Here is an 11,532-nt window from a genome sequence, read left to right as displayed (position 1 = left end):
TGATAAAGCATAATGATAGCGTCATTATTATTAAATGCGTAATGACGTTTATGGATACGCTTGCCAGAAAGAAAAAATCGCTTAACCGTGGCACCGTCGACGCGCGGAGCGATCTGATATTAATGACCTCCATATTTTGAACTCATTAATCTCGCTAAAATACACAGTTAGTCGGTAGCATAATACGACCGAACCGCATTAACTTGCACGTACAAGCGTATCGTGAATAACACACTAGGCACGTTCCGCGTTCTGTGTCGATTCATTGCGCGCGCGGTGTCTCTCTTTCCCCTCCTCTCTTTCTCTCCTGCACTAGGAGTTATTACAATATTTTAATTTTTAATCGCCGCTGTGTATTATACGCCGTATAATTAATCGCCAGCAGGTATGAATAAATGAGGCACGCATTGCATTTGTAAAGCGAATGGACCCCGCATGCGCGATTGTAAGCGTTGTTTGGAATTCACAGGAGAAAATCGTCTTTTATCGTAGTAGCACCTTTTTCTAAAAATCTCGCGCGAATATAGCATCGGCGTTGTGCCCGCCATAATTTCGGTTATTATCTCGCGACAGTAATACCTAAGATTTTACATCCTTTGCATACACACACGTTATTTTACGTAATCCGTAATCATACAGAAGCCGCAACTTATCGCATTAATACCGATAGAAATACGAGTTCGTACACTTTCTAAAGAAATCCCCGGCTTGATACCTTTGGCTAAGATCATAAATTAATAAATAAAACTTAATAATTACGTATTTTATTATTAAACGAAATTAATGTAATACAAAACTATAATAATATTTTTATAATATTTTTTTTCTAACGATTAAGTACCGTATGCACGATGGTTCATAAGTAAATCTCTGTTTCCATTTTCGTATTTAAGTCAGGCTCGCAGTGCTTTCGTTGCGTTTTTGAAATTAGCACATTTTAGCCCGCAAATCCTGGTGTCCGCGCGAACTCAACATTTTTGTCGGAAACGCCTCGGCATCTGGTGACCCTCCCTCCGGTTTTCCGAGAATGACGCGGACGGCAAAAACGTGCATGTCGACCAAACATGACAAGGTGGATGGCATGTCGGGCGCAGGGACGCTTCGAAAGTTTCGCTAATTATTCCATAAAGAAAAGAGTGACGAGGTCGCTCGGAGTCGGAGTTTCAAAGTTACGTCAATTCAACGATTTCGAACTTAACTCGCGCACGGGAGCGTGGACGCGCCACTTTTCGTGGTTGGAAAAAGTTTCCTCGGCGCCGTCATAATCAGTGAAATGTCCACAAAGAAAATAGCGGATATTATAATGTGCAGGTTCTTTCGTACACACATCCATGGAAAAACAAGGAAGACGCTTATCTCCAAGAAACTCTCCGGAGAATGTATCTTTTGTTATTGTTTTATTTATTCGAAATAATGGGTCTGTTTTCTATTGCTGAACTCTGGCTGCACTAGTTCAGAGTTTATCTATCACATTATAATATTCCAATAGAAAACAGATATTTGGTAATTGCTGTTTGAATTTTGTTCTCACATAATTGCTCGATATAATTAAATCCAACAGAAATAATTACGAATATAGACGCACACAAATCAATTTATTTCACTTTTTGAAGTTTAAAGTCCGGGGATTAAGTGTGATTAATAGTTTTCATTTTTCCAAGTCAATCTTCTAATCTCGAGAATGATGACATTTTAATATTTTCACTTTAAACTGTGATTGCGCAATGAAATATCCAGTGAAGAGTCTCTTATAATGAAGAGTTCCTTATAAACTCGCGCATAATTTCTGTCGCGAGGGATTAACGTCCGGGACGTCCGGGATGAGCTTGTAACGGCCGTCTTGTTTTTCGTCAGTCAGTTAAAAGCCAAGGGATTAGATCTGCGCTTAACAATATTCTCCTAAATGATACTGCAAAACGGAGCGGCAAGTTTTTAATGAAAGTCGAGCTAATTATTAATAAAAGAGATGTTACCAAATTAAATTTTGAAACCAGGTAAAAATTAGAAATATTTGTTAGTCATTACTATGGTTTATATATTTTTAAAAGCTAGTCAGTTTATCCGGCGCGCTGTCGAATAAAACTCACATCTATTCTACAGTCGTACTTTTCTTTTCGGATTTTCTCTTTCTTTATGTCGCGAGACCCTCGTCAAGATTATTAGTGTTGCGTCCCGGCTGATCTCGGCCTGCCGGTCCAAAATGTTACTCTTTAGTTTTGAGTCTGCCTGATATATACCGGCAAAGCTCGGGATAGCGAGAGCGCTGGAGACGTGATACCACAAAGAAATTATGATAGCAATACTCTTGAAAATATATTGAAGTAATGATAATAATATGATAATATGCTGAAAATAGGTTTGCAAAAAAATGAAATTGTAATGATAATGCACTGAAATATATTGAAGTAATAGTAATACAAAAATAATATGTTGCGGAACCAGCGTGGGCCCAAAGGGGTATCTGTAGCTCTAGTTGTTTAGAAAACATTTGGAACGATATTTATCTGTTTGTCGCGACCGAGTACTCAGTATTTTTGCAAGTAGCCTCTTCTAGGGCTGCGTTCGAAAACTTTACTCGGATGCATACCGCGTCGTTCTATCTTTGTTATTTACTAAAAATTGAACAAGGACAGAACACGCGCGCGCGACGCTGGTGTGCATCCGAGTGAAGTTTTCGAACGCAGCCTAGGAAGTGAACTGAGTGTGTTAGAATATTTAATTTATCGCGCCGATTTACTTCTCGGTTCCATCCGAACGTCATCGAGATAATCTAATCTTTAGTATACAGAGATTGAGCATAAGATCTTTTCTTAGAATTGATAAAAAGAGGCAGGGTTTCTAACAAAAGGTTGTATACGTGCCTCAAATCTATAACATCGTATGGTAACGCAATATGAAGTGAAATATAACGCAAGCGGATTTAGTAGTACGTCGCACTAGTAACGCTTTTCTCTCTAATTTTCTCAATTGTATAATAATCAAGGGTGAATCGGACTCCAAACACGCGCCACGACAGCGTGGGAGAGTTAGCCTTTGGCAAGCACAGTAAGTTAGGTTAAAGCCGGCGAAAGTTAGCCAGCACATGCGAGCTTTTAATTTAAAATTCGGTTCACCCTTTGGACCGATTCACCTGTCGTTACTCTACGTCGCGCGTTTAATTTGCGGTTTCCATGGAGATGCAGCAACGGGGCTCTCTCCGCGAGTGCACGAGCGAGCGAGCAAACGAGCGGAACGAGAGAATGAGCTGTTTTTTTGATGTAGAAATCAATAAGGTTGAATTTGTATAAAAAAGAAGAAAGGAAACCGGGGGTGGAGACGCGGAACACGCCCACGCGTGCGCGCGAGCAAAGTGCGGAAGCGAAAATAAAAACGAGACACGGGGTGCTTGATTTACATTGACAGTGACGAGTCATCTCGTCACAGCACAGTAACGCGCGCGCGGTTTCGCACAAAGCCTCTCGCGGCGCCAATGTAGAGCCCTTGTTCCCTTCTTTCTCGCTCGGCGAGTCCGGCGTATTTCTCGTCGCTTATAGTACAAGGCGAATAACGCGATCTCATTGTTTGGCAAGTTTTCGGTACGTCAAAACCGATCGATGGCCGTGAGTATTATTAGGAGATCGAATCCTTCGGAAAACACCGAGATTAAATTGGAATTAGTGTGAGATTCGTGTTACGATATTATTATTGAAGTTTTTATGAATGTAAAGAGGTCCGATCCAGACTTGATGCGATTGCGAAACCGTATTAACGTTCATTCCAGTCTGGTTAGATCGTCCGGTACGTCGCAAACTATGTGTCAATAAAAGTCTTATCCTATTATATAAAGCAGATTACATCTCGGTGCGGTGCTCGTAGACAGCGGTAATGGGGGAGGCCTTTTTATAATGACGAGCGTTATCCGGGCGAATTGCAGACACCGCTTGTCCCGTTTCGCAAGAGTATCGCCGTTCGATCCGCTGCGAGTGGCATCGTTAAAAGCACGAGCGCTTAGGCACGACATCCTCACCGGTGCGGGCGCGGCGTCACGTCATGGGCGGACATGCCACGAATTTTTTATATCGGTTGTGGCTGCAATAAACGGCAGCGAATCTAAACGGTAACAAGGAAAATTGAATTTTAATGGCAATTTTTAAATAATTTCAATAACGAAAATAGATATGAAAACCTTGTAACTTCACACATTAAATGATTTTTTTTTTTATATCTCTTGTTACATAATGTATGGCATTAATGATCATTGAGCTCAACTCGACGGTACAATTTGCTCGATATTTTTCGGTAAAAAATTAATTTTTATCACAATTTGAAAGAACAATATATCGCTCAGTATCTTTTTTTTTTTAAATCACGTTAACAATAATCGCGATAGAAACAATTTGGTTTTTCTGACTTTCGCGAATCATATATTAACGTTTAATTAAAATTCACCTCGGGCGGAATAGGCTCAGTTTCTGTGTGTTAGTTCTGCTCCAGCCAAACCTGGCGCGAGATTGAATACGATATTAAATACGCTATCCCTAATCGCGCGCGGTTAACGTTCTTTGAAATAATTATTATTTCAATGAGTAAGCGTCATTTCGTGTAAATGTGGTTAATGTCCTGAAAGATTTCAGCAGTTAATTTATCGCCATCCAGAGACATCGATTACTAGCGGACGTCGCTATATTATAGTCTCTTCACGTACGCCGCACACCTCGCGCGACGATTGCGTGAGCTCGCGGCGTTGCGTTTGTACGCCAAACGTGACCTCGCGCTCAATCGCGAGCCAAACGGACGGAGAATTCGAAGTGAATCGCTTCTCTGGCGGTCTTAGGCGGACTTTGATGTCCTGGAGGAGTGCTTGCTTTTCGATCTCTCATCCCCGCGGCCAGTGACTCTCTTAACGATCGTCGATGACTCGGCACGCGTCGGCCCATCAATTCCGCGCTGCGGAATCATCTTTTTAAACGGCTGCATCTCGCATACGCGGCAGCCGAAAAGAATGAAAATGAGCGCCGGCGCCTGACCTCGGGACGTCTACCGCTAACTTCAGGGGCGCCGCGAAAATGAGGCAACGAAGATTTATCCTCGGATAATCGCCCGAGATAAATCTTCCGCAGTCGGACCGCGTGATAGATGGTGTTCCTGTAACGAGTTCGCGCTTGTAATGCGACCGACAGCGCGATGCATTACCGAAGTTTTTTCGCGGGCGAATCGCGAGCCCCTTCTCTCTTTTCGTTCTTTTCAGCAAAAATTAATTGATTCGCAGCGTTACGCATCGTTCTCTCGCGAACTCCTCGTAACTAGCTGAAGCAAGTCAGTTATTTGTCTGTTCTGTGCGAATCTATTTCAGTTTCAATTTTACTGCTTATCTGAATTTAATGAGATATTTAATTTCTTTAAAGCTAATAAGTAGGTATATTTAATTCTCGTATAATTTTTTTTTTTTATTAAGTTATTGGTGACCGACACTGAATTTTTTGCTTTGTCGATCATCAGTGTCATGGGGCGATAGTAAAAAAAATTAAATATTACTTATCATATTTTTAATGTAACTCAACACTATAAATTCAATACTATAAATTGTATTTCTCTCACACATTGTATGTTTTAATATAAAATCATCTCTAATCCGATATGAACGGAAAATCGGCTTTTTTACGGTGAATGTGTTAATTAAGTTTGATTTCTCCTGCAGAGATAATTTTTCTCTTCTTAACAAAAATTTTTCACAAACCGCGTAATTTGCGGGAAATATTATTACTCTTTATCCGAGGATTATATTCGCGTCTACTAAGCTGTGCACCGGTTTCCGTAGAAATTCTAGATCAAGAACTCGCCCAGCGCTTCGGGGGAACGCGCGCGTAAGCTCACAGAATACCGAACACTTCATCCCGACAGTTTCCTTCTTGCGTGCTCGAGAGAGGAGTTCAAGGATCAAATACTCGCGCGCGTCCCTCTTGGCGCTTTCGCGAACCTTTTGCAATGCCGACGAGAGTACGGAGGAACGGAGCAAGAAGGAAAGAAGCGAGTGATGTATTAGATGCGATATGCGAGGAACCGATACTTCAATGCCATTTTATAGATATACGATAGAGTGCCGAATCCAGATATTATCGACTTTCCTCGACATGCGTATAACCTGCGCCGCGAAGCTTGCACGAGCTTGCAAGTTCTCGATGTTCTTGCTTAATAATGTGAAATTTACATGCAGTCTGTAACTTGCTCCAGCTGATTTTGATATTTCTATCTTCGATACAAGCGCGGAGCAAAAGCGTAATACCGTATCCCAATCCATGATATAGAGTATCTATTAATTAAGGGTAGGAGACTATCTCTCTGAGAATGAAGGTTTGCACATCGTCCGCGCGATTCTCGCCAAGTTCGATTTGATTCCCTATCGCATTGTGGGGTCAGCTCCAGTTGTTTGTCATCCTACACGCGAACGTGAATGGGGAGGTGGCGTGACGTCGTCGCGACGACGTAGCGCGGTTTCCCTGTATAAGGAACCGAGGAGGCGCGCCGTGGCATAGGAAAACAGTAATCATGGAGTAACTCGTAGGAGATGAGGACTCGAGACACAGGGAGAAAGATAGATAGAGAGAGATAGATAGAGAGAGGAGGAGAGAGAAAAAGACGTGTTGGATCGAGTTGGTTGTACTGTAATACGAGTCGCAATGCATACAAATGTCATTTCCACCTCTCGAAGAACGACTCTCCTTCCTTCCTTCCTCTCTCCCTCCTTCCTTCCTTCCTCCTTCCTTCCTTCCTTCCTTCCTTCCTTCCTTCCAGCCGCACGATTCAGCTGTTCTCTCGCACAGGATATTCCTTACTCTATCGGCACGCTCCATCGGCTAGAGCGTATCTGCAAATGCTCGCGCGCGTACCGAATCCGGTAACAATGAGACCTAATATCGGCTACCGAATTATGCATCCTCTCTTTCTGCAACTTCGAATAAGATAGGGAGGGGGAGATGACAATGTCGATAGAGAAGGCACGAGGCACCGTCGCCTTTGCGTCCAGCGGGAGTAATCGAGATCGTCGTTACCGCGGAATCGAAACCGGCGAATTTTCCGTCCTGTCGGCAAGCTGCGAGGGAAACGTTGCGCTGTCGCGCGATACACGGAAATCCCGCCGTCCACGTATCCCCGAAACGAGGACGAGTTTCTGGACAAAAGGATACGAGAAGGCGTCCCGCTTAACGACTCCATTTTCGAGCGTGAAAACGCTCGCGCCCGCCGCCGGATAATGGAACTCGCTGTAAAAGATTTTGCTCCGCCTTTGTCGCCGCTCCGTGATAATGATGTTTTTATTTGGTCGACACTGCGATCGAATCGAACGGTCGCGCGATCTCGCTGTATCGAGATTTAATTTATCGTGGAATTCAACAGAACGACGAATTGAAGCGATGAATAGCGGTTTTCAGAAATCTCGAAACTGCTCGCGAAGAAGCAAACACGACAAGTAAATCTCAAGCTTAAAGGGCGTCGTTTTGAAAGTATATCAATATGTGCTTTTCGATGATCGTAGTGATTGCAAGTAATCTAAATTTAGGCGCAATGAATATAAAACATCTATGTGCAATACGCTAGAATAAAATATGTACATGAACGTAAATAAACAACATAAAATAAGTATATATTCGGAAACGAGAGAAATACATTTGTCGCGATAGCAAATTCCTAAATGTAACAAACTGTATAAAGAGGCAGGCTGTTTTTTCATTGCCGCCGCTGTTTTGTATAATGTACTTCCCTCGACGTTATTAAGTACATGATATAGCGCGGCTCACGCATAATGAGTGTCATAAAAGAAACAATGCGACCGGACGCATCGAATGCGGTTGCCGCGTGCGAGGTCCATTAGCGAAGCGCGCGTGTTCCCGTCGAGGGAGGAAAAGAGGGAGTGAGGGAAAAAAATATGGAGCCCACCTGCATCTCCAAATATAATTGTATCGCGGAATTCAAAGGCAGCTCGTCACGCGGTAACGAGGTGTAATGCAAATCTCTGTTTTTCATTTTCACCACAGTATTTTCTCGTATGCAAAAAAGCGCACGTGTTTTTTTCCTTCTTTCTATTTTTTTGGAGAAGCACACTTCCGATTTGTTCCAGCGACGCAGACTCGCGCGATACTCTCGCGTCGAGCGGACTTTCGCGTTACGTGCAATTTTGTAAGAAACATACCATCGGAATTCTCGTCATTTTTTTCCTTAAGAAGACATGAACGCACATGCTTCGTTTTTTATGTCTCCTAACTTCATAAAAGCATCGCGACTCAATTCGAACTCGCGTTCGCGCTTTTATAACGAACGAGCGCTCCTTTCCTCGACCGAGAACGCGTTGTAAGCCCGTTTCGGCAACAGACGTTTTGAACAGGGTGTTAATCGCTATTTTGGAGGCACTTTGGAGGGAAACGGCGCCTCCGGTGGGTACGGGGGGGATAGTTTCTCCTCGCTGTTTAATCTTATCCTCGGAAGAGTCTCAACACGTGTTACCTCCAGCCATCCGCGACAGCGGAAACACCGCCTCGACCCATATTCTGCACAACCAACGTCATTTGAAATTACGAGATAGGTGTCCTCGGCTGGAAACATTAGCTCAAATTAACGGCACCATGTGCTAACACCGCTGACAAGGTTTCAAGCTTTCCTCAAAGCTGGAGGACGCGTAAAAGGCGATGAGTTCGCGAATCCGTAAACGGAATCCAGAGACACGCGTCGATCGCTCAAAAGGCGCGTCTCGCTTCTTCCGAAAGCTCCTCGGAGAGTATCCGCGCGGATCTCGCTATTCTCTCGGTGAGATCCGCGGCCGAGCACACGCGTAAGGGACAGACCGTGCCGGTTTATTTGACAGAGAACCGCAACGGCTAAGACCTTACGTAAACGCGCCTCACGGCCTTACGTAATCCGCAATCCGCACGCTCGAGTTAGACGCGCGGCGGTGAAAGATCTCGTAACGTTGCAACGCGAGAGCGTAACCGAGTGCAGTGTCTCTCACTCTCTCTCACCCTTTTTCTTTCTCTTTCAATGAACATTCCTCCGCCTTTTGTTAAAATTTGATTCCGCGACCGTGCGAACCGTTTTGTTCGTTTCGTTAATGCTCAACGTCCGTGATTTATTATTCGCTCTCGTCTATCCAGGAGCTTATTGACGCCGCGCGGAATTAAGTTGTTGCGGCGCATTCTGCCGCGACTTCCGTCTAATTACTCCCGGCACAATAATAACGGAGTAAAATATTCATCGTTTGTTGTTTACTGTTACATTCGCGTCGAGGTAGGCGTTGGTACGAAAGGTTAACCCGTTCACACGCGTAAATCTGCCGGCGATTTGATAATGATATACGTATTCCCTGGAAATGTACAATGTACTGAAAACTGAGGGCATAGAGAAGGTATATTTAGAGTAATATCGAGGAGGAAATACGCGGAGGACTGACTTTCGCGCGAGGATATACTGCTTTATGGTTTTACTACCCCGTTGCGGTCTTCATCGCTGCGGTATAACTACCCTTTTCTTCCTCTCAAAACTAGCTTCGTATTCACGTGGCAACACGTGGCGCGAACGGAAAGGATCTCGGGGCGCTCGGCGTTACGCCGTCGTACGCGTGTGCGGCTTCTTCCTTTCTCGCGACTTCGCGGCAGTTTTTCCCGCTCGCCCCGAGATTTCCGAGAACCAATCCGGGTGAAAGAGAGCCGCGACGTAAGCAAAATCGTACACGTAGCGCCGTGAACGCGATTTCCGCGTGCTCGCGGCGACCAGAACCGCAGAAATCGCGAGTGCGGAGGACCTATACGTGTAGCATGGCAATCGCGCGGCCCGTTACAATGCTGCAGGAAGACCGGAGAAGAGAGCCGGGAAGAAGCAGAGAGAAGAGAGAGAGAGAGCCTGAAAGTGGCCGCCTCGAGGTCGCGGCTTCATTTGGTTGCAGAGCGTCACGGCATCTTTTTTTTTCTTTCCTCCCTTTTCCTTTCGCGCGACGCGTGCATAATGCAGCCGCCCTCGCGCTGCTAGTTGCCGCGCTTAATTACGCCGTATATGCATAACAAAGAAAAACTTTGGACGACACCCACCGCGCCGCGTGTGTCGTTTGCCAAATCGCGTTACACGCGGCGCCCCAAATGATCCGCGGGGCACAGATGGCCGCGAGTGAGATTCTCATCCCGCGTGTCTCTCCTTTTCCTCATTTTCTCGCGGCCGCATCAAAATAATTTGCGTTCAACAGGATCGATCCACGGGAATTCTTTTGGAGAATCGCGCTCCTTTATTTCTTTACAAATTCTGAGGGGAAAAATGTACGATATAATCAATATCCGCGGATTATAACGTGCGCGCTTTGAGACACTTATATCGGATTTAGCCGAGCGGTCAGTTCAGGAACGTCGTTAACGAGCGTAATGGCCTCGACTATACCGCGGCTTGTATTAAGTACTTTCGCTTTACACCGCCAATTAGGGGCTTCGCGCTGCGCGCTGGTGGGATATTGGTCCGAATTTAGCGGGTGTTATGTAAAATGTAAATGCTGGCCGAATGGCAGGCCAGATACAAGTTATCCGGACGGGGCTGTAGTCGGAACAATTACGACGGATTAATGCGTTCGTCTCTCGTCGGATTCTTTTTACGCGGCGTTTTAATTAGTCGCCGAGAAAGGCTTGAATTATCGCCCGACCCGATGGCAGTCGCAGGGCAACGAGTAGCGACGGGCGGGATAATTATTCGGACAATCGTGGCGCTATTGTTACGTTTTGATGGCCGTGTCGATTATCCCGACCGAGACGCGGATAATTTGTTCGCGATGGCCCGGCGATCGGATAACAATTTGTCGACGCTGATGGAAACAAGTTACCCGAGGGACAACGCCCGCAGGAAACGCGCGTTTATTAAATTTCAGCCAACGATGGCGGACTATATCGGAGTCGTTTGTTCGCAGGAAGATTTGCACGAGCTGGAAGAAAAGCTATCTCTTTTTCTTTCTCTCGTACAAACGTCGAGAACTGTTTAGATTCAATTTTCCGTCGAACATCTCTCTCTGTAGCAATTTCTTTCAGTTCGAATATTATATTATTATAATATGCGGAAGAGGAAATGTATTAAGCAAAAATACTGTTTCTCAGGGATCGTTTGTCGCGGAAAGATCTCGTGAGAATTAACATTGTCTCTACCTTAGAAACGTCCGCAATTCTCGCTTATTTTTTTAATCGTCGCGGACATTCGCGACGTTGTATCATCGCGTTGTATCTTCGTGGCATTTTTCGGAAACACCCTGTGAACGTACAATCGACGCCGGTCGACCGGCGAAGCTTTCCTAATCCCTCGCAGCCACGAAGGAAATGACGTGAGTTCGTGGAAGTCGTAAGAATCGCGGGATGATATAAGACTCGGAACGCCCCTTCCCTTCTACGCGCACGTAGCCTGGCCTTTAATGACTTTCTGGGCTAAAAAGGAGACTTCGGAGTCATTGCACGGCCGTGGAACGATGTGCATGTAGGTGCCAACAGCTAACAGCCGCATACAGTCGATCGTTGCCCGATATTTTCCGCTCGAGATCGTCTCCGC

At 45.0% G+C, this 11,532-nt stretch overlaps 2 protein-coding genes across 9 annotated transcripts in view; one reads left to right on the top strand and one right to left on the bottom strand.

Annotated features, from left to right (window-relative positions):
- Positions 1-11,532, top strand: part of Qin (tudor domain-containing protein qin) — a 150,718-nt gene that overhangs the window by 100,576 nt on the left and 38,610 nt on the right. The window lies entirely within an intron of this gene.
- LOC139769171 (uncharacterized) overlaps positions 1-11,532 on the bottom strand; it is a 63,052-nt gene that overhangs the window by 22,678 nt on the left and 28,842 nt on the right. The window lies entirely within an intron of this gene.

This window comes from Temnothorax nylanderi, unplaced genomic scaffold, assembly GCF_030848795.1.
Source record: "Temnothorax nylanderi isolate EJ_2023f unplaced genomic scaffold, tnyl_v1.0 TNYL_tig0020_pilon, whole genome shotgun sequence".
Taxonomy (NCBI): domain Eukaryota; kingdom Metazoa; phylum Arthropoda; class Insecta; order Hymenoptera; family Formicidae; genus Temnothorax; species Temnothorax nylanderi.
Note: the sequence above shows the minus strand (reverse complement) of the source record. Positions and strands in the feature narration are given on the sequence as shown.